The following is a 24530-nucleotide window of genomic DNA, read 5'->3' as shown; positions in this document are numbered from 1 at the left end:
TTCCAAGAGGACTTTCCATGAGGAGTGCTTGAGGGTCGAGGCAATCAGAAGAGCCCCTAAATAAGTGGAAGGGAGGTTAGCAATGGTGAAGCCCAAAATGCGTGCTATGGCTGCTTGAGTGATAACTGGGGTATGGAAGAAGAAGATCTGAGATTTGGACTTATTGATGGAAGCACCTGAGGCATCCGAAAAGTCCGATAGAAGAGATTTGAGCTGTTAGGCTTCCTGGACCGAGGGATGCCCAAAGAGCATGGTGTCATCAACGAACTGCTGGTGAGTGAAGGTTGAAGAATTATGAAAAGACAAGCCTCTGAGGCGACGAGACTGCTGGGCTAGCTTAATACTCCTGCCTAATCCTTCCGCCATAATAACAAATAAGAAAGGGGATAGAGGGTCTCCCTGTCTGATGCCCTGAGATGGATGGAAAGTGGAGGAGGGGATGCCATTGACTAAAACAGAGAAGAAATATGATGAGATGAGACTCATGACCCATCTAACCCAGGGTGGAGCAAAGCCAAAAGCGATTAAAACTTTTTTAATATATAACCAACTCAGACTGTCAAAAGCCTTCGATAGATCAAGTTTGAGGAGCATACCTGGCTTTTTTGATTGCTTCAAGGAGTGAATTATTTCATGAGTTAGGATTATACCATCGGTAATCTACCTGCCTTCAACATATCCAGACTGCTCAGGCGAGATGATGAGAGGAAGCAGCAATTTAAGCCTGGAAGCAATGACCTTGGAAACTATCTTGTAGATTATATTACACAGAGCAATAGGTCTATATTTGTCAGGCTTGCTAGGCATATCTACCTTGGGAACAAGAGCAATGAATGTGTCATTCACTCTTGGAAACATCCATCTCAAGGATCGCAATTCCTCCACCACCTGCCAGACTTCCAACTTGATCAAATCCTAGAAGTTATGAAAAAAGTTAGAAGTGAATCCATCCGGGCCTGGAGCCTTTCCCGCTTTCAGCTAACGTACTGCTAATTCCACCTCCTGTAAGTCAACAGGTTTAAGGAGGAGTTGGTTATGCTCTCCTGAAACAATTTTAGGGATGTTTTGAGTAACTTTGTCTATGGCCCTCGATCTATCGACATCTGGTTCACTGTGCATTTGCTTGAAATAGTTGAGGAGTTCGCTTTCAAACTCCTCATGCGCTTTCACATTGACTCCCTACTCATTCTGAAGGTGAGTTATATTATTATTCATTCTGCTCTGGATTGTGGTGCTATGAAAGAACTTTGTATTTTTCTCTCCATCTTTGAGCCATCTGATTCGAGATTTTTGTCTCCATAACGTTTCTTCCTGCTTAGCCCTTTCTGTGATTTGCGCCTCAAGAATTTTTTCCCGTTCTAACATATCATCTGATCGTCCTTCATCAATAATCCTCTGTTGTAGCTGCTTCATTTCTATCTCCAGGGTGCTCCAGACTTGGAAAATATTACCAAAATAATTGTGATTCCAGCTTTTGATCTTGCTTTTAAGGTGCTTTAGCTTCTGTTGAAATTGAAACATCTTAGATCCTGTTGGGGGGGAGAACTTGTTCCATTTTGAAGTGATTAGCTCTTGAAAATCCAAATGAGACAGCCAAAATTCCTCAAAGAGGAATGGTCTCCGGGTCAGATTGCCAGGACGCGACCACTGAAGGGAGATGGGCCAGTGATTAGATCCCGACAGAGGCAGGATGGAAGCTACAAAGTATCCACCCATATGAATAGCATTATCTAAGTGCAAGAATCTGTCCAGACGAGAAGCCACCTGCTAAGTTCCTGCTCTCCTGTTACTCCATGTGTATAAACCATAGTTGAAAGGTAGATCCATGAGCCAGTTGTTGTGAATGAAGTCTTTTAGAGGTTTCCCTTCCTGACTCCCTCTACATCTTCCACCCCGCTTTTCTTCCAGCCTAGTAATCATGTTAAAGTCTCCTCCACAAATCCATAGAGGATGTTCCCTGTTGTGGTTAATTGCAGAGAGAGTGCTGAGTATTTCTGCTTTATGTGGAGCCTCTTGGGGGAAATATACATTGGTTAAGAGCCCGTGCATATTTGTCCCAATGATGTGAAATGTTGCCTGGATAAAGTTCTTGTTTGCATGCATTTTGTCTAGTCTTATAGTTCGAGAGTCCCATAATATTGCCAGGCCTCCAGAAGCCCCCTGAGCATCCACCGCCGCATTGAGACTCCCTGGCCAGATTTTAGCTGCAATAATTTCCACTGTATGTGAATTTCATTTAATTTCTTGCAAGAAAAGGATTTGTGGTTTTTCTTGCCTCATCATGTTTTTAAGAATTCTTCTCTTCCCTGGGCTGTTAAGCCCTCTTATGTTCTAGGATATTAACTTCATGGGGAAGGGTTGTGATCAGTGTTATAGTACTTAGTTAGCTTGGAGTACCTACCTGAATCCACTAACATTTTACCTATTCTTATTGTTCGCTGGAGGTCTGTTTTCCTTCCTCGCTTTTTAATACCTAAATATTTTTGCCTCTGCGCTCGATTTAGGATCTTCTCCAGATTCTCAAGTTGTCCATCTAGAATGTTTTCAAAATTATTTGTAGTGTAGGCCTGTTCTAAACCTAGGATATCCAGTTCCCCCATATCTATAGCCTCTGTTTCCCCCTCCATAATCTGAGTGTCATTGAGTTCCTCATATTCCTCTTCTGCTAATCTGGTATTTGAGTTTAAATTGTCCACGTCCATTCCTTGTGTATTCCATACTGGGGCTTTTTGTTTCTCTGAGGTAGAGGCCCCTGTGAGCAGGGGTTCTGTTTGAGATCCTTTGGGATTTGCCTGCCTCTGCGGTTTGACCTTCATCACCACCGTCTCTATGGGGGCAGGAATTTCCAGGCTCGTATCATTTTGTTGAGCTAAAGCTTCGAAGCTATTCCTTGTTGGTGGCCTGGAGGAACTGGCTGGAGGCGCTCTAGCATTTGAAGCCTGTTTCTTGTGATTTTTCCTGCGATTGGTTACTTTGGTGAATCCATCTGCCCCAGATGAATCAGATCCAGCAACAGGAGAAGGTTTTGGAACTAAAGGACAATCCCTGAATAAATGTCCTAGGGCATGACATCTTCGGCATCTAAATGGTACATGTTCGTAATCAATCAACTGAACCCATTCAATATCATCATGAGAGACACTTACCGCATCCGGGAGCGCCTGATTGAGATGCATGTAGACGCATATTCTTGCAAATGAAGTGTATTTGCAGATTTTTGTTTCCTCAACAACCTTGACAAATTCTCCCAGAACATTTCCAATCGCTTGTAGGGATTCTTCCTCCCAATACTCCACTGGGAGTGAATAAAGTCGGATCCAAACTGGAGCCCAGCTGAGATCCTCCTTGTCAGGGTTGAAACGCTCTACCCAGCCTCTGAGATACAGACCGGTGGCATTAAAGAAGTAAGGCCCTCCATCTAGCACTCTATTCCTATCCTCCAAGCAGTTGAAAATGGCAGTGAAAAAGCCTTTTGGTCCCAGTTGCAGGGTTATATGTCCCTTTGGGTTCCATTTCACAGCAATCCAACTCCTAAGTGCCTTCTCAGTCGGCCAAAGCCCAATGAACTTACCGATTAAGGCATGGTCTCTCATGAACTGAATCTGTGCATTGATCCTGTGTCCTGGGAGTTCTACCCTCGGACGCTCAGATGCTACAGGTTTGCATGTAGCCGAGCTAACCTTGGGATGTTTATTGTTTTGTCTTGCTTGTTGTTGGTCCAGATCCTCACCGTCTTCACTCTGATGAGCCAGTTTATCGTTTTCTTGATTCCCTTGCCACGCAGCTTCGTCTTGCGGGGGAGGTGCTGCACCCTCCCCCTGAGGGGGGTCCATGGTTAGCTAGACCCTCTGGCAGGAGGCCTAGGTACGTGATTTCGTCAGAGTTTGCAGAGCGTTGTTTGTCTGTAGCAGGCTGCTGTCGCAGAGAGCGTTAAAACCCTAGCACACAGAGCTCCTGCTCCCGGCCATGCTTTTCCTTCTTACCATTTTATCATTATTTCCTTCTAAGAGCCAGAACCCCAGTATTGTTATTGTTGTGGGCTTACATTATTATTGATATATAGGCTTTGATTATATTGTGACCCCTTAGACCCTTATATATACCAAGGATGTCTTATCATTTATATCATCCAAGAATTGTTCATTTATGTAATGTAAAGGAGGTCTCCCCCTCGAAGAGGATAATTTTTAATTCGTTGATCTATCTTTTCTTATATTTTGTGAGTTCGTTGCATAAAAATCAACATCGATATTGACACATATGAATACTTCTTCAGGATTTTTGTTGTTCAATGCTTGATAAGGCACCCTATTTTGACTATATACATTTGCATTAATAACTTCTCCCTAAAGAAACATTTGTAGCTTTTGATCATGGATCATGGCATGTGTAGCTTCTACAATATACTTGTTCTTTATTTCAGCCATTCCATTTTGTTTAGGATTGTAGGGCAAAATCGTCTCTTTCTTGATGCCTTCCTTCTTACAAAAATCTATGAATTCATTTTAAATGTACTTTCCACCGTTGTTAGACCTGAATATCTTAATTTTCTTTCTTGTTTGATTTTTGACCAAATATTTGAACTCCTTGATCATTTCAAAGGCTCCATCCTTATGGTTCAATTAATATATCAAATCTTTTCTTGAGAAATCATTGATGAAGGTTATATAATAGAGATGGCCACTAATAGAGTGTATGGGCATCAGATCACATATGCTAGAATGAATGGGTTGTAGTATGCCATTTATCTTGTTATTGCTAGAGGGGAATGGTCCCCCTGTCTTATTTCTACTAGCACATCCAAGGCATACTCCATCATGTTGGGCTTGAACATCGGGAATTCCATAGACCAATTTCTTCAATTTTGGAAGGGTTTCATAGTGTAGATGAGCCAATATCGGTGTCATAACTCGCTTTGATGATTATTATCATGGGCCAATGCTAAAAAAGGTCTTCTAGTGTCTCTATAGAGTCCTTCAAATCTAGATCCCAATGTAAATGCATCTCTCATAGGGAATCCCACTAGCCAAGTAAGTGCTTTTCCCATGATGAAGGTAACCCTTATCCCTTTGTCTTCCAAAGAAGATATAGATACCAAATTCTTCTTCAACCCTGGAAAATACATCACATCTTGAAGAAAAATATATTCACCATAATTCAAATTAAATCTAACAGATCCAGAGGCTTTGACGAGATGAGTGGAGTTGTCTCCTAGAATAATTTTCAAATTTGACTCCATCTCTACCAAGTTAGAGAGAAACTCCTTATACCTAGAGAAATGATGAAATTCCCCACTATCAACAACCAATTATCCCAAGTAGTCAGAGGAGAGGAACTAGAAAGTGCATAAATAAGAATATATCCCAATTGATTTGCAACATTACTTTCATACTTAGTATTTCTTGACTTCTTTTGAAGATGACATTCTTCTTCACAATCACTTGGAACATCTCTTCTTCTTCTATCATTGCTTCCATTACGACCATTTCTTCAATAATATATTCTTATTTTATTACTAAACATACTATTTTTGCTTCTAATGTTGTAGTGTGGACCATTGTTCCTTTCAGGGAAAGCTCGAGCATAGTGACCTTTCTTGTGACAATTTCAACATTCAATGTGTGATGATTACTTGAATCTTTCATTCGTTCTTTTTGAATTTTTAGGGGGAGGCTTTCTTGAACTTGATGGACCTCCTTTTCCTTTCTTCTTATGAGTGATGAAAGCAGTGGGCTCTCCTTCTTCGCGCTTTTATAACCTACCTCTTTAGATCATTCTTGATTCTTCTTGAGTGACCTTTCCAATAATCTTATCAAATGATGGGAAGAAATTATTATTGCTTATAGTGATAGTGAAGGTTTCCCAAATATGAGAGATACCTCTAAGGGTTACCACCGCCAAGTCCCTATCTGGCACAGTTTCCCCAACTCTCTACAATTGATCCCAAAGACGAGATATCCTCATAATGTAGGATTGCACATACTCTCCTTTATTCATTTCATATATTTAAGTTGATACTTGAAGGAGATGATCTCATTCAAATTTTTGACTTCATACATGTCAACCAATTTATCATACATATCCTTAGACTTATTCAAATTTCCAACATAACCAAGTAAATGATCTTGTAAACCATCAATTATAATTTTCTTTACTTAGTTAGTAACCGGAGAACCCACAGTAATACCCATATTCTATCAACGTTTCAAATCCCAATAGGGATCCATCATTAGGACTATTTTTGAATGTTGATAGTAGAAGAGATAAATTGTGAGATTTAAATAGTTATGAGGTGACTGTTATGATTTAAGGAAAAATGAAGGTCGGATTCTGAATAATTAATATTATCTAAATAATAAGAAAAATTACTATTTATTATTATTGTTAATTTATCATAAAAAATAATAAGAAAAATTATATGAATTAGAATTAAAATAAAAAACCTAATTCAATAAAAAAACTCAAATATTTGGATAATATTAATTATTAAGCGGCCGACCTTCATTTTTCCTTAAATCATAACAACTCACCTCATAACTATTTAAATCTCGCAATTTAGCTCTTCTACTATCAACATTCAAAAATAGTCCTGATGATGGATCCCTGTTGGGATTTGAAATGTTGACAGAATATGGGTATTACTGTGGGTTCTCCGGTTACTAACTCAAAAATATAAACCACAGATGTATAAAATCTTGAATTTTCTTTAATTTTAACTCACCTTTCTTATATTCATTCTTGGAAGTAGCAGAAGCATTCTCTGAAGGCTCGAGTACCTTTCCTTGAATGTATTCCAAGACATCATTGTCTTCCGATATGATTTCCAACCTGATCTTCCATGCATCAAAGTTATATTGGTCACCTAGCTTCTCATTTTCCCTGAAGAAAGAGGAAGAAATGTTGACTTGATTAGATATAATTCTTCATTTTTTCAAATATGATTTCTCTAGCTTTTGTCTACTTTGTCCTTATCTTTTACCTTATCTCTAATAACATGTTAATTTTGTCCATTGTCACTATGTTGTTTCAATTACTTTAGCTTAATTCAATTCTTCAATTAGCAACCTTTCAATAGAAATTAATACTTTTTTCATCAATAAATAGTAACTGAATATAGAATAGTAAATGCAATGATAACATGATACAATCAACACATTAACAAGAGACACTAGATTTGGTCAACAAGGGGAAAAACCTTTTGAAATTCTTCTTCTATTAGATTGTCATCAAATGTCTAGCAAAGAGTACAGTGGGCCCATATAAAAATATCCAAAAATATCAACCAAATAATATCAAAATAAGATTCTAGCAACAATATTGATTCGAGTCTATTTGTAGTCAACTGTCAAATTGAAACACTAGATCCCAACCGCATGGAGGGAGAGTTCTGCATGCGGTTGATATGCTTCAAGCACATGGATGAGCTTGTGTGCTTATGGTTATTACCAAAAATTCCTTGTGTCAACCATGTGACTGGAAACCAAAAACCATAATCACACATGTGACATGCCAACTTTGAACCTTGTAATTTTGGACCTTTACGAACCAAATTCCACAAACCCACTTCAGACCTGTGCGGACCAATCCAAAGAAGAGAAGAACAAGATGCTTGATGATCATGTCCAAATGAGGTTTAGGCCACTTGTATTTATAGGTTTCCAAGGGTGTCTGATTTCTTGTTAGGGCCGACCTGGCTGTTTGTGCATATGTGGGCTTCACTTCAAAAATACACTTCCCCTTGTCCAAATCCAGTACTTCAAAGATCAAAATTGGTCCTCCTAGAAAGAGGAGTCTAGTCTCATGATGGGAATTTGTCACTAAGTTTCCAAATTGACACTCTTTTAATCCAAATATTTATCTTATGGTCATAAATGAAAGATGTCTGAATATTCTCATCATCTCCTCAACATCAATGGATGGAATTTGAAATATTAAGTATCTTGTATCTCTAAATTTATGTTTAATTTTTCACATTTACCTAATACAATTATGAAATTGAAACCCTAGATCCCAATTGCATGGAGGGATAGTTATGCATGCGGCTGAGATGCTTCAAGTACATGGATGAGCTTGCATGCTTTTGGTTATTACCAAAAATTCCTTGTGTAAACGATGCGACTAGAAACCAAAAACCCCAATCAAACATGTGACATGCCAACTTCGAACCCTGTAATTTTGGACCTCTACGAAACAAATTCCACAAACCCACTTCAGATCTGTGTGGACCAATCCAGAGAAGAGAAGAACAGGATGCTGGATGATCATGTCCAAATGAGGTTGAGGTCACTTGTATTTATAGGTTTGCAAGGGTGTCTGATTTCTTGTTAGGGCCGACCTGGTTGTTTGTGCATATGTGGGCTTCACTTCAAAAATATAGTTCCCCTTGTCCAAATCCAGTACTCAAAGATCAAAATTGGTCCTCTCAGAACGAGGAGTCTAGTCTCATGATTGGAATTTGTCACTGAATTGCCAAATTAACACTCTTTTAATCCAAATCTTTATCTTATGGTCATAAATGAAAGATGTCGACATATTCTCATCATCTCCTCAACATCAATGGATTGAATTTCAAATATTAAGCAGCTTGTATCTCTAAATTTATGTTTACTTTTTCAAATTTACCTAATACAATTATGAAATTTCCATGCAAATTTATTAAATAACAAATGGAATCATGTGAATACATGTTATATTTTCACATTTTCATAATAGAATTATGAAATTGCCATGCAAACTATTACATAAGAAATGGCTTCATGTGAATACATGTTTACCTTTTCACAGTTACTCAATATAATTTTGAAATTAACATAAAAATTATCATACAACAAATGGAAAAATGTCAATAAGTGGGTTTATAAAATGAATGATTGTGCTAGAGCCATTAATTTTAAAAGGACGAAAATGAGGCCGGTGTATATTAACCACATTTACTATTGTGGCTGTGATAGTTAACAACTATTAGTGTAACCATATAGATTAAATCACTTGTAAACACTGTTGAGAATTCAATAGGGCAGTGATTATGATTAATTCTCTTTAAGTTGATAAATTCTTGTGTTTCCCTTTTACTTATTATCTTTGTTCCTTATTATTATATGCACGAAGCATCAAATAGCTACCAAAAAACAATAAGAATAGTGACACAATATATAGGCTGCAAGTCAGGGCCAAATCTCTCCTCTTGAGAGGAAAACCCTTAAATCTCTTCTCTTCCTTATAGATTCTTCAATTGGCGAATTCCATGACCTTACGACTAAGACTAATACCCTCCAAGACCAAGAACAAGCTCTTGAGATTATGTTCCAACTTCGATATAGCCAAACCCAAACAAATCTCTTCCAATAGCACTTCATCGACCTCCTGCTACAAGATTCTTGGCCTCCTACTGCAGATCTGAAATTTCGGACCTCCTGCAACTGTTGTTGCCACATGTGGGAACTTCGATCTTCTTCTAGAGCCCTCTAGCCTTTTCTTTCATTTCCCTCACTCTTGGAGCTTGAGAGATACCCTTAGTGAGCTTCACTTGACCTCTTTTCCTCCTTTTCTCCAAGATCGAACCTGTAGATGGATGCCCTAGGTTATCACAAAAACCTTAGTCCTCTTTAGCACGTGAGAGAGAGAAATAGCCCAAAAAAAAGTCTTCTTCGTTGCCTTCTCCTTCCTCTTCTTCACTAGAATGAGTGATGGGTGAGTGTTCCAAATGGAGGACATGTTATCCTCTATATATAGGCTTCTTCAAGGGTGAATGTGGCTCTTCATTTAGGACGAATTTCTAGCTGCCAAGCTAACTTGGTCTTGGAGGGTATTCTGACACTTTTAAAGACAAAAATAATTTTCTTTACAAGTTACAATGATCCTAGTGGGGTCTTCAACTTATGAGAATGATTCTTTTGACTTCTTAACCTAGGATAAACCCCAAAAGCACTCAATGGGTGCTTTGCTTATAATATAAAATAACTTGAGCATGAAACCCATGCTCCAAAATAATAATAATAAAAAAATTTATTTTCATTTTATAATTTACAAGAATCAAAAATACATTTCATACTTATGAAGACCAAACCTAGTTACACATTTTTCAACACTCCCTCTTAACTAGTGAGTTATTCATAAGAGGTACATGAACATTATCAATCTAAAGAGATCTCATAAGAAGAGTTGGATTAGTAACCCATTTTTCTAGCATCATATCAACCAACATTGTCACATAGAAAGGCCTTGACTAACAACTCTATTTCTCCACAAGATCAGAGCACAATGCTAGTGAGACTAATGATTTATAGACACCATCATCATTGTCTCTCAAGGTACATACTCCACTCGAGTGTTCACCAAGTGTGAACTTATTTGGACTATTCTTATCTTAGATAACTAGTCCTCAAAGAATATTGATCCATGACTACTCTTCTCTTAGATGCCTAACCACATACTCAAAGAGTATCGAATGCAAGATGGTTACCCAATCCTCCATTTTGTCTTCCCAAGTGAAGACAAGAATGATGTGCCTATCTCTCCCTCTCAACTAGGGAGGATTATCAATCAAACATAGATTGTCTCTCAAGTACAAAAGCTTCTTGTTAGGAAGAGATTTTTTCAATATGTCAACTACCTGTTCATAAATGGAGATGTACTGTAGTTGCAACACGACATTTTGTACTATATCCCTAATGTAGTGATACTTGTTGTTTATATGCTTTGTCTTTCCATGAAATGTAGGGTCTTCAAACAAATGTATACAACTTTAGGGTTCGTCGGTCCTTCGAATAGGTTGGATAGTAGATTCCTTAACCAAACTGCTTCTCCACTTACTTCACAGATCGTAACATATTCAATATCAACACTAATTAAAGCAATTGTGTCTTGCTTTCTACTCATCCATGAGATCATGGAGGATCCAAAACCGAAACATCCTCCTGTAGCGCTCCTTCCGCCCTGCTAACTGCCTCCCTAATCAGAATCTATATATCTAACCAAGTGGACATCATTCCTCCTATCATATTTTAGGAAGTAGTGGATAATTCCTCGTAGATATCTCAGTATATGCTTTGCTACTATCCAATGATCATGTTTAGGCTCCATGTGGAATTGACTGAGAATGTTTATTGCAAAACATATGTCTGGTCGAGTATTCACCAAGTACATTAGTGAGCCTTTCATTTGTCTATATTGGGAAGGATCCACCGGGCTTGATTTAGTATTCCTTAGTCTCTTTAATTTAGTGATCATCAGAGTGGTTATAGGTTTGATGTCCATCATATAAAACATCTTCAACATCTTGATCACATACTTCCCTTGACCTAGATAAATATCATTAGGTCCTTGCCAGACTTGTAGTCCCAATAGTAATTCATTAGCCCCAGATCCTTCATATCAAATTACGCTGCTAATTGCTTCTTGCATTCTTCAATTCGACCTTCTACACTTGTCAAGAGAGGATCATCTACATACAGAAGAATGATTGCATGTTCTCCATCTACAAACTTGATATATAAGTTCAGATCAAAAAAACTTTTTGTAAAGCCTATTCTTTGTAGGTATGTATCCATTCTAGCATACCATGCCCTTGGTTCGTGCATGAGGCCATATAATTCTTTCTTCAATCTGCAAACATATGCCTTCATTTCTTTAATTTCAAATCCCAAGGGTTTCTCTATATATAATTCCTCATCTATTGTCCCATTTAGAAACACATTCTTGACATCCATTTGATGGATGTTCCATCCCATCCATGTTTCCAAGGAGATCAATGAATGTATCACTGTATACCTTATTGTCGGAGAAAATGTCTCTTCATAGTTGATGCCATCCTGTCGAGAGAAACCCCTAGCCACAAATTTTGCCTTATATTTATCGATACTTTCGTCTGCTGCATGTTTGATCTTGTAGATCCATTTGGAAGTTACCACAGGTTTGTTTTCGGGTCTTGATACGATGCCCCAAACTCCATTCTTCATTATGGATTGATACTTTTCATTCATGGCATCATTCCATCCTAATGATTGACAAACTCTTCAAAAGTGGATGGTTCAACTTCTATTAGCTTTGTCATGTATGCAGCATACCCATAATATCTCTTTGGTTTCTTTCTTTCTCTAAATGAGCCTTTCACTGCCCCATGACCTTCTGCATCAAGTAGTGTATATTTCAACCAATTTGGTCTCTTTCTTGATTCGGGGAGGACCATAGGTTGAATGGGTTCATTGGGACCCTCATCTTCATGATGATTTTCATCTTGGCCCTTGTTAACTTCTTCTTCAAATACTGGAAGTTCTGCATCCATGGGAAGTTCCTTCAATTTCTTGAAAGCAATACTCTCATTAAATATGACATATCTACTTACTTATATATGGTGTCCTTCCTTTATGTATATTATATATGCCTTAGAGGAATTGTTGTAACCAACAAATTTTCCTCTCATGCCTGATGGATCCAACTTATTTCTTTCGTCCTTTGGTATATGAATATATATGGGACACCCAAAGATACATATATGATCCACAGTCGGTTTCTTCCAAGTGAATACTTCATTGGGAGTCTTGTTGTCTAGAGACATGTGGGGACTTCGATTTTGAATATATACAACTATCTTGGTAGCTTCTCCCATAGGAACTTTGGTAGATCTTGATCATGTAACATCACCTTTACACTTTCTTCAATGGCTCGGTTCTAAATTCGTTCTGCAACCCCATTTTTCTCGAGATTATATGGGACTATCAACTTCATTTTAATCCCAAATTCCTTACAGAATGTTATAATCTCCTTGGATGCATATTCTCCTCCATTATCAAATCTCAATATCTTGATTCTTCTTTCTATAAGTTTCTCTACTTTAGCTTTGAATTCTTGAAATTTTGTGAATACTTTGTCCTTGGTTTTCATTAAGTAAACCCATGTTTTATTAAATGGTCATCTATGAATGTGACATAATATAGATGGCCTCCAAGTGATTTGGGATTCATAGGGCCACATACATCAGAGTGAATGAGATCCAAGATTTCTTTTGACCGTGAAGCACTGCTTCCAAATGGTCTCTTGGTATTCTTCCCAAATGCACACCTCTTACATACTCTGTCATGGTGTTCATTCAACTTAGATATTCCATCTAATATGTTGTTTAGATATGGGAGGATCTTGAAATGAAGATGACCAAATCTTCTTATGCCATAGTTCACATGGGATGATTTCAATGTGAACCAAGGCTTGAACTATAGGAGATATCAGCCTGTAAAGTCTTCCTTCTCGAATACCAATGACTCTAGCATTTTCTATACTTGAGTCTTTACTCCATAAAATAACCTTCCATCAATGAAGGCTACTCTAGCACCCTTCTCTTCTAAATTTTAAATGGAAAGTAATTTCTTATGCAAACATAGAAGAAATAGAATGTTGTTGAGGTGAATGTTGCTTCCATTCTCCAACTCTATAGAAGTTGACCCAATGCCTCTCACGGGATAGCTCTTGTTGTCTCCATTTTCCACTGAATAAGAGTATTTTCTTTTTGATGGGGTCTTAAATTGTTTGTGATGACCTATGATGTGCCTAGATGCACCACTATCAATTACCCAAGTGTTTTCATCTTGCAATGTGCCAGTGAATGCCAAGAAGAGACCTTCATCTTTTTCCTTGATTACTTCCTCCTTTGAAGAGAATAAGGGACTCCATTCTTCCTTGATTCCTTTCTTGAATTAGCTTGCTATCTTTGAACACTTCTTAATGAGCTTATTCAATGTAGAGGAGATCTTCATGATGCCCTTAGTCAACCTAGCTCTGATCCCATGTTGAGAATTTAGTAGGGCAATGATTATGATTAATTCTCTTTAAATTGATAATTGCTTGTGTTTCCTTTTTACTTGTTAACTTTATTCTTTATTATTATATGTGTGAAGCATCAAACAACTACTAAAAATAATAAGAATAGTGACACAATATATAGGCTGCAAGCTAGGGCTAACACCTCTCCTCTTGAGAGAAAAACCATTAAATCTCTTCTCTTCTTTATAGATTCTTCAATTGACGAATTCCATGACCTTATGACTAAGACGAATACCCTCCAAGACCAAGACCAAGCTCTTGAGATGATGTTCCAACTTCGATCTAGCCAAACCTAGTCAAATCTCTTCCAGTAGCACTTCCTCGACCTCCTGTTGCAAGATTCTTTTCCTCCTATTGCAGATCTGAAATTTTAGACTTCCTGCAACTGTTGTTGCCATGTGGGAACTTCAATCTTCTTCCATAGCCCTCCTCTAGCATTCGATTTCCTTTCCCTCACTCCTAAAGCTTGTATTAGAGGAAATTTCAGCCTAAAAGTGGCCTCCTAAGGAAAAATAATAAAATAATAGTTAAAATAATAAAATAAGAGATATGAATTTTGGAGGGAAAATAAGAAAACATTTTTTTAATTATATTTTTGGCTTATCTCCTTATTGGTTTACTCAAATTTCAAGTGTAGACACTCGTTGGATACATAATTAAATTCCACATCTAACGAGTACCCATTATGCATACTTTTGAGAAGACCCACAATGAAAAAAATTGAAGATACATGAAAAAACATGTTGAACATGCTTTTTTAATGTATCTTCCATTTTTATCAATTTGGGTATACTCAAAAGTATGCATAATGGGTACTCATTAGATGTTGAATTTAATTCTGCATCCAATGAGTTCCTACACTTGAAATTTGAGTAAAGCTATAACGAGATAAGCCAAAAATACAAGTAAAAAAAGTAGTTTTTATTCCATTCCCTCCAAAATATTTACATGCACCTCTTTTTAAATTTAAAGGATTTTGATTGGTTTACATTTTATGGCATGGAAATTACATAAAAATTTCATGGGCACTTTTAGGCTAAAATTTCCACTACTGAGAGAGACCCTTGGTGACCATAGCTTGACCTCTTTGCCTCCTTTTCTCCAAGATCAAACATGTAGATGGATACCCTAGGTCAACGCAGAAACCCTAGTCCTCTTTAGCACATGAGAGAGAGAAATAGCCCAAAAACAAATATTCTTTGTCCTTCCTTTTCTTTGCTACCTTCTCCTTCCTCTTCTTCACAAGAATGAGTGATGAGTGAGTGTTCCAAATGAAGGATGAGTTCTCCTCTATATAAAGGCTTCTTCAAGGGTGGACGTGGCTCTTCATTTAGGCCGACTTTCCAGCTTCCAGGTTGACTTGGTCTTGGAGGGTATTCTGACACTTTTAAAGAAAAAAATAATATTCTTTACAAGTTACAATGTGCCTAGTGGGGTCTTCAACTTATGACAATGAATATTTTGACTTCTTGACCTAGGACAAACCCTAGAAGCACTCAACTAGTGCTTGACCTATAAAACAAAAGAACTTGAGCATGAAACCCATGCTCCAAAATAATAATAATAATTTTTCTTTTCATTTTATAATTTACAAGAATAAAAAATACATTTCATACTTACGAAGACCAAACCTAGTTACAAAATTTTCAACAACGCAAATAGGCATCAATCCATAACAGTTGTTGTTGGATGCACTGGAGTCCCTACCCATTAACTATATATATATATATATATCTATATATATATATATAAGCAAATGTGAAAAAAAATTGTTAAATCTGATACTAGTGGGAGCACAAAAATTTAATCTTAAATATTCTTGTACATAACTTTCATATTTGCAACAATAAGTAAGATAAATCATAAAACTAACTCATACTAGCGAGCAAAGAAACAATTATCTATAAACGTAATAAAAATAAAAACAAAAAACAAAAAATTACGATTTAAAAGTTGACACTAGATATGTATGTAGCATTAGGATGCCAATTCTGTGGAATCTCATTATTTGTGACAAGAAATTTACCAGTGGCAAGAGTTCTTAAATGAATAGAGAGAGGACCATTGAAAGGGTAGTTCAAATCCAAGTTGGCACCCCAACTCATTTGCATGAGTTTCCATGAATTAGAGTTTACTTGCATAATTATAAACAAAACATGTAGAAGTCAAATCTTCCTGCGTTATACACCCACTAGAAAAAAATTACAAAATAGCGTTGTAGAACACCTAACTTGCATTAGTTCTTCTGATTTAAGATCACCGTCTCCATTTTGGTGCTCAATAATGAATGAAATCCAATTAGTTTTGGCACGAGGGTCGAGGTGGACTACAATATTCGTCATAGGATATTGTGCAAGAAGCAAGAAACCGTTGGGTAATTAAGTATGGCGTTAAAGGCACTATAAATAAATATGCCACTGTTGAATAGAAAAAGAGAAGGGAAAAATGGATTAAAGTACTTCATGACCGAAGCAGATACCAAAGAATTTAATGTATATTGTATTTAGTATCTGCAAGATGGGAGGGATTTAATTTTCTTTTCCACGTTTCTCTTACACTTGCAACATTGAGCATAGATGATGGGTAAAGAACAAATTAGGAATGGAAAACCAGTGGGTTCAAATCACTTGATACATATAGTTGTAGTTGATAAGAAGGAAAAGGAGATGTGTTAGCTCAACCTTTCAAACGATTTTTTTGATATTGCAAGATTCACATGCACAAAAGATAGTTAGCTTCATCGTTATGGGAGATGAGATGCAGACTTAGGCCCATAACTAGTTAGTTATGAGAATTTACTTGACCAATTTAAAAGAAAAATGCCTAAGTCACTCTCTCATGGTTTACTTAACAAATCACTCATAGGTCTTAAAAATTAAGAAATTGGGATTAATTGGGAGTGGTGACATGAGTGATGTTAGCAAGTGTTAATAGATTTTGAAAAATCGTTGTGAAAATAGATTTTTAAGCTTGAATTTTGAAAACATTAGTTAATGGTGTGTATTAATTGTAAGGACTTCTAAAAATCTTTTCAAAAAATTAGTGAGACATATATTGATTATAATTATTTCCAAAAATTATTGCAAAAAAATAGTGAAACATGTATTAATTTTAACTATTTTTTAGAAATCAATGCAAAACATTAGCGACACAGTGCTCCACATGGTAACTTTTTAGAGTTAGTTGGGCTAGATAAATAAGACATTAATTTTTTTTCCAATTGAGTGTTTACAAAATAATTTTTTAAATTATAATAAAAAATACATTACTTATGCTTAAAGTTTAACATTAGGCTTTGTATAAGTCAAATCTAAACTTATAGCCATTAAACTCCAAATCTATTACTAGAGCCCTCCTTGGGCAGGGACTAATGAACATTAAAACACTTACTTCAGGATACATCTAACATTGCTAAAATTAAAAAAATCATAAAAAATAACTCAATTATAAGTTTATTTTGAATTATTACTATAATTATTATTTATAAAAAGAATATATATATATATATATATATATATATATATATATATATATATATATATATATATATATATATATATATATAAACATGGAACAAGATTCTTAACCATCCAGATTTATCCCCACTTTACTATGAATATTTTTAATCTATAAGAGTGTTTTTCTATAATACCATGTGCCAATACCATGACTTATCAATACCACATGCCCAAAAAACCACAACTCACTTCATATGACACTTGTTCATATGACATTTTTTCTAATTAGTTGGTTTAATTAAAAGGGGAAAATGACATAATTGCTTTGGAGATAAATCTAAACTTTTGATTTGCATGTACTATTATGAGTATTCTTGAATATTTAATGGAGGTTAAATCCATACCATTCACCTAAGAATTATTGGAAATTAAATTAAAATCTTGGAACCCTATTCTAAAATAAACACACCTATTGGCATAATTACTTTACCTAAAATTTGAATTGCTCTCTTTTATTTTTTTGATTAAACTTTTCAATAATTACCTTATAGTATTTACAATTAAAATGAGGAAATTTTTTAAAAAGAAAGAGCTCATAGTTGTGTTTTATTTATATAAAACTTATTAAAGTATAATTTTAGAATACAATGATATATTAAACAATGTTGGTCATATTCATATTAGAAATTTGACACAAAAAAAACCAAAATTCTCCATATATTAATAAAAAAAATAATTCAAAATATTGAAATCTAAATACATAGGCATATGGTAGCAATTTGATATTGATATTTTTTTATATACAATTTTCCAATTGAAATTCTCAATTTTAGAATTAAAATTGAAATTTCAAATTTTGAATGCACATTTTCATAATTGAAATCCATATTTTTAGAATATAAATTATTCAAAATTTAAATTTTTAAATATAAATTCACATTTTGAGTCTAAATTCGCAATTTAGAAACCAGGAAGAATTTCACATTATTACAATCAAAACTCAGTTCTTAATTTAGATTCTAAATTACAAGATCAATTTTAACAAAATTGGAGTTTATAAATTAGTGTCCATGCTAGTACTTAATTTGGAGTATCAATTAAAACCTCATTTTACAAAAGATGAATGTTGATTATTGGAATCAAAGCTAAGCATATGATATATTTTCACTTAGGGAAAAAACTAAAGTTGTCATTGGTGGCTTGGTACATTGTAGTTTCTTAGTGTCCATCACTAGGTTGAATGAGATACAAGTATAATGTTCAACTCACCATAATTGAATCATCTATGACCATCTTAGAGATGTAGTCCAAACTTCAAAGAGGTTAATTCACTAGTGTGTCATAGAGAGGGAAAGTGCACATTAAAATTGACTTTCTATTTAATGAATTTTTAAATGTGGAAGACAAGTTTTATTAAGTGCTAGCGAAGTAAAGAGGGAAATGTGAAAACCAGGTTACTGTTTATTTTGGTGTTGATCTATTGTATTTTTATATTTAGGTAAGACATATTATATTGTTTTTGATTTGGCTAAACTATTTTTAATTAGTGTTGAAATTTTTCCATTTTTTTATAAAATAAAAAAATATATATATATTAGAAAATTAAAAAATAATTTTTAATTTTTATATTTTCAAAAAATTATTTTATAAAAATTATATTCTAATTTTATAATTGGTTGAGAACATTGCTATTACTAATTTTAATTTTTTTTAAAATAAATTAAATTAAATAAAAAAACTGAATTAAATTTGAATTGATTAATCTTTTTTAAGAAGTCACTTCAAAGTTTTATAATATATTATTTAAATTTAACATAATTCTTATCACACGCAGGAGTAGTTTAAAAATTTTCACTTTCGTAAACAGTTTATTATCAATAATAATATATTTAAGAGACTTCACGTGTAATACAAACTTAACATTTACTTTTGGCATTTTTGATAAAATTCTACAAAGGAATCTATATTTCATTAGTCAGATATGCAATTACATATATAGAAAAGTATTGTCTAAAGATAGGAAAACTATCTTGGACATACAATCTATTGGTTGAGAGAATATCTCAACCACACATCAAACTATGGAAACCACTCCTATAGAATAGGAACATATTTTTTACATAGAAAGTCACAACTGAGACAAGTGGGAATTAATATTCCAACGCACCCCCTTAATGAGTACTTGTCTCGATATGAATATGCAAAGTCTAGTTGTGGTCAAACATAAAAGAATATGTTGATGTCCATATAAAGGAGCAACCATCCATCGGAATGCATGGGTACTAACCACTGGAACCACTAGTCTTGTAGGATGTCCTTCGCATACATGGTTATTTCAACCATTATAACTGCACACCTGTACCTGTACCTGTAAATCCCCCTCCAATATCATCATGGGTTTTATCGGATTACCCGTAACTGTGCTCTAGGTTTTATCGGATCACCCTCAACCATGCCTCCAAGGGCTCTAAACCATCAAGGCTCAACTCAACCACAAAGGCTCACCACAACCACTCTGGGCCACAAATCTACCACTAAGGCACTCCAGCCACTCTGGGCCACAAACTTGCCACTAGGGCACTCCAGCCACTATGGGCTGCAAACCTGCCACTAGGGTACTCCAGCTACTAATTCTCACTAAAGACCTGACTTAGCTAGGCCAAGGGTTCTCTCCGCTAACCCTAAACCATGCCAACAGGAATCATTGTCCCACTTCACTCTTATATGTGGTTTCTGGCTTACCACAAATCGACGCTGCAAATACAAAGTGGTTTTTAGATTACCACGAACTGTATGGGGATACACATGCCTTACAAGGCTTACATTTCACACTCCATTTCTTGGAGTTACCAGGTACATACTTTACAACGACCACTACAAACATCCTAGACTTGCTTACTAACGTATGTGACATATACTATGAGTATGCCTTATTTTAAAACACAATATTTTATCTTGTTTTTCCATTTTCTATTGCTTCACCTAACTAATATCCACTGCCACTGTCACACTTCACCAATTTCTTCTTAAAAAAACATATCCAAGCTTGGTGTCTTCCTCTTGAATCTTTCCAACTTCAATTTGCAATTGTTAGAGTGATCAATTCTAACAAAATAGCATTTACATGTTAATTTGATCAAGCTCAACATGTCTCAGTTATAAAACCCAAAAAAAATTGAAGAAAAAAAATTCATTTTACCAAGCAAACACTAATTTGGGGGGATAGTAGAAGTTTTAGATTTTCCCCAACAACCGTCTTTATTCGTTTGATAGAATCCAAATTTTTATAAACCAGCAAACATGTTGTAGTGAATACTAGAGCGCAAACATTAAGATGAAGAACCAAAAGTCCATTAATCTAGACAACCATTATTGCCGAAGAGGACGAGGCTTCCTTTCTACCACCATTCTCAATTACCTTGAAAAAAATGAACGCTCTCCTGATCCTGCAGCTGTTTCCTTATTCATGAACTCGCACTGAATCCTCCTCTAATCAACATTGCCTCCTTTGATATAGACGGCCCAGACATCATAACCCTCCATGGTTGAGAACAGGAAAACCTGCAGCCATGTGAATCCCTCGTATTCTTCCATCATGTTAGGAAGATTGTCGTCGTAGAGAACAAACAGAAGTGAAAGGCCAAGACAATGTCTAAGTTGGACGGAGGTGAAATAAATGGAATATCGGTGTCAGACCAGAGTCTGAGAAATTCGCTGTCAGAAATGGATGGAATGAGCGAGAGTGATTCATAGCGACGATCGAGCAAATAATGTTCAGCGTGGACAAACTCGACACTACACACGACATGCTGAGCATTCTTTCCGAGTTCGATTCTGGCTTCTCCCTCAAGATTTGCTGCTGACAAGCCCACCTGGAGGAATGCTTTCGATCTGCCAAGTAATTGATGTCCCATTGGGTACCTCCCACTACCAATCCGCAATATTATTTGTAGGTCGTCAATGAAATTCACTCCTTGATGGCCAATGCCAACATCCTCGACGATATAGTCGAGCATGCCCAGAGCTTCAGTATGGTGGCCAAAGATCGTATGGTAGAAGAATTGCAACACGCTCTGGATCGACACAGCCTGCTCCCGTCAATTTCATAATCGCACCGATGTTGATCTAGCCCATGGCTACTATTCGAATTGATACCACCGTGACTCAGAGTAGCTCGAAGTTTCAATGCAGCTTTCACGAACCTCTTATCTACAGGCTTGGTGAGAAATTCGAAATTCTATGACTAAGGACCATAACGGCTATAAGGAACTGAACAGATCAAAACGCCCCTTGGAAACTCATATCTTGAACCCTCGTCTGCCATAGGCAGATCTGAGTTTTACTGTCCATCTTGTGAACACAGATTCTTGCCTTGGAGCAGCCCGGATCATAGAACTGCCTGTATTGGAGCACAATTTCAAAGGTCCCGATCGGCCATAATTCTACCTCTCCAGGATTTGAGCACGCATCCACCAACTCATGCGCTTCAACTGCTCTTCAATCACACTCTCCGATCCTGATCTATCCACGCACCAGCAGATGAACAACCCTTACCATACCCGCTTCAACACGAACTCAACAACATGTCCGAGTCTTCCACATGGGTCTTCAATCCACAACATAACAGTCGCTCCACTATACCAGCACTCTCGGCCTCATCTAATAGAGATCCAAGCTTTCTCTCAGCCCCCTCTATCACTAGGCCTCGTCTGCGCCAGGTTCGTTCGGCTTATATGGACAAAAAAAAAATTAAGGTATATATTCCCTATTTCCTATTTCCCTCAGCCCAAGAGGTGCCAGGCCCTTAGGGCTCTGATACCATGATAAAATTCTACAAAGTAATCTATATTTCATTAATCAGATATGCAATTACATATATACAGGGGTATTGTCTCAAGATAGGAAAATTGTCTTGGACATAGAATGTGTTGGTTGAGAGAATATCTCAACCACACACCAAACTAGGGGAACCACTCCTATAGAATAGGGACAAACTCTTTACATAGAAAGTCACAACTGAGACAAGTAGGAATTAATATTCCAATAGTTTTTGCACTTTCTTAATCAATAACCAATTCAGATGCTTTGACAATGAGACTTTAATTTGTTCATTGCCATCACTTTGAAGTTTTATAATATATTATTTTATAATATTTAGTGTCATTAAGTTATAATATTTATGTTGATAAATATTTAATTATATTAAAATTTATTTTATTTGAATTTATAAATTATAGGCGTAGTTTAATTTATAGATAAAATGGTTTTTTTTTAAAGACATGTTTTCTAGTTAATTTTAGACAACAATTTTCAAAAATTTGAGTTTAAATTGTTTAATGTGAAAAATTCAAGTGCCCCAAAGTTTTTCAAGGTGTTGAATCTATTTGCCCGAACGACCAAAAGTGGTTGGAATCCGGGCAAAAAAATTTCAAAAAATCTTGTAAAGACAGTGTTTGAATCGTGTTTTTGATGGTGGAAATGGATTCACCCCCATCAAAAATGTGTAGGACACCTAAAATTTTGAAGTTTAACAACTATAACTTGGATTTACAAAAATCCTTGCCGGATTTTCTCTAAATATGACTGGAATTTCCATAACTTTCCTGGCAATTCCTCCAGCTAGTTAGACTACGGCTTCAAAAAGACATTCTAAACAACAAAAAAAATCATTCTTTCTTGAAATTGTCTTACTAGATTCCAATAAAAAGAGTCTATTTCGATAATATATATATATATATATATATATATATATATATATATATATATATAGATATAGATATATATATATATATATATATATATATATATATATATATATAGATATAGATATATATATATATATATATATATATATATATATATATATATATATATATATATATATATATATATATATATATATAGATTTCATCTATACATATATTGCATAAATTATAGATTTATGCAAATTTGTTACATTACATCTTTAGGAAACAATAAATTTGTACAAGTAAAACATATTCATTTTATTTAATGTAATTACAATTATTAATGATCAGAATGGATTATCATTAGTTTGTGGCTAAGCAAGTTGCTCAACTTAATCTAATAGGGAGGCTAGCTAGTGCACTTTGATACATGTCACATATTTCTACCAAACCTGTATTAATTTTCTAACTTTTATGTTTTTTTAAATAAAATAAATTATTTTGCTCAAGTTAAAAAATTTAATTAAATTTAAATATCAAATTAGAATTTTGACATAATTGTGTTATGGTTAGATTCTAATACTGTAACTTAATTTATGCTCCCCACAACTTACAATTCCTTACAAATTTTATATATAAAAGATCCAAATAATTGATTTATTTTATTATTAAATATACTCTCTAAATTGCTAGAAGGTGGATATTAAAAAATTCTTACAATTTCACTTTTACTTTGGGAGAAAAGGCATGTCTTTTGAGATAAATATAATACTTTTCTAATATTGATTTGAAAAATACATTGATAAGTCTTTAGTATTTATAATAACCACTTAATATAAGATACTAATATATTTGATAAATAAAATACAATCTTTTTAAACTAAATATATTAACAAAATTTAATATTTCAACTAATATTTTGAAATCATAAATAAAATTATTTCATTCTACTTCAATATATACAATAAAATTAAAATCAATAATTCAAATAACATTGAAAACTTTAAAAATATAAAAATTAATCACCATATTATTCTATCAATTAATAGAGTTTAAAATTTATTGTAATTTAAATCTAACTTTAATTTTCTCACATAGTTTTAATTATTGAAATTATGATATTTGAATAATAATGTTAATGAATAAAATATTTTCATTTTATTAGAATTCAAGCTTTTATGATCCATATCATAATTATAAAATATTTTTTCGGAATAAGTTACATTTTAGGATACGATGAAGCACATTTGTTGGTTCGAAACGCTTCGACCAAAATCTTCAATATGAATTATTTAGAGAAAATATGTTCATTTTATTATTTTATTATTTTAATTTAATAATCATTTATTTTTATATAAAAAATAAGTATTAAACAACAACGATTTAATTAAAGAGTTCAGGCTTCTGTGATCCATATCAAGTTTGTGAGAGATTTTTGGGCGAAAATCACATAGAAAACCATTTGTCGACGCGTTTCGAACCAACTAGTGTGGTTCATCGTCAGGACAAGTTGAAGAAACAGATCCAGCTTAGCATGTTAAATAGTCTGAGCAGAGCCTCCAACGGCTAA

Source organism: Pinus tabuliformis, chromosome 4_2, assembly GCF_031772625.1.
Source record: "Pinus tabuliformis cultivar Carrire ecotype Pingquan chromosome 4_2, CPIR1, whole genome shotgun sequence".
NCBI classification, from domain to species: domain Eukaryota; kingdom Viridiplantae; phylum Streptophyta; class Pinopsida; order Pinales; family Pinaceae; genus Pinus; species Pinus tabuliformis.
The sequence above is the reverse complement of the archived record's forward strand: the minus strand, read 5'-3'. Positions refer to the sequence as shown.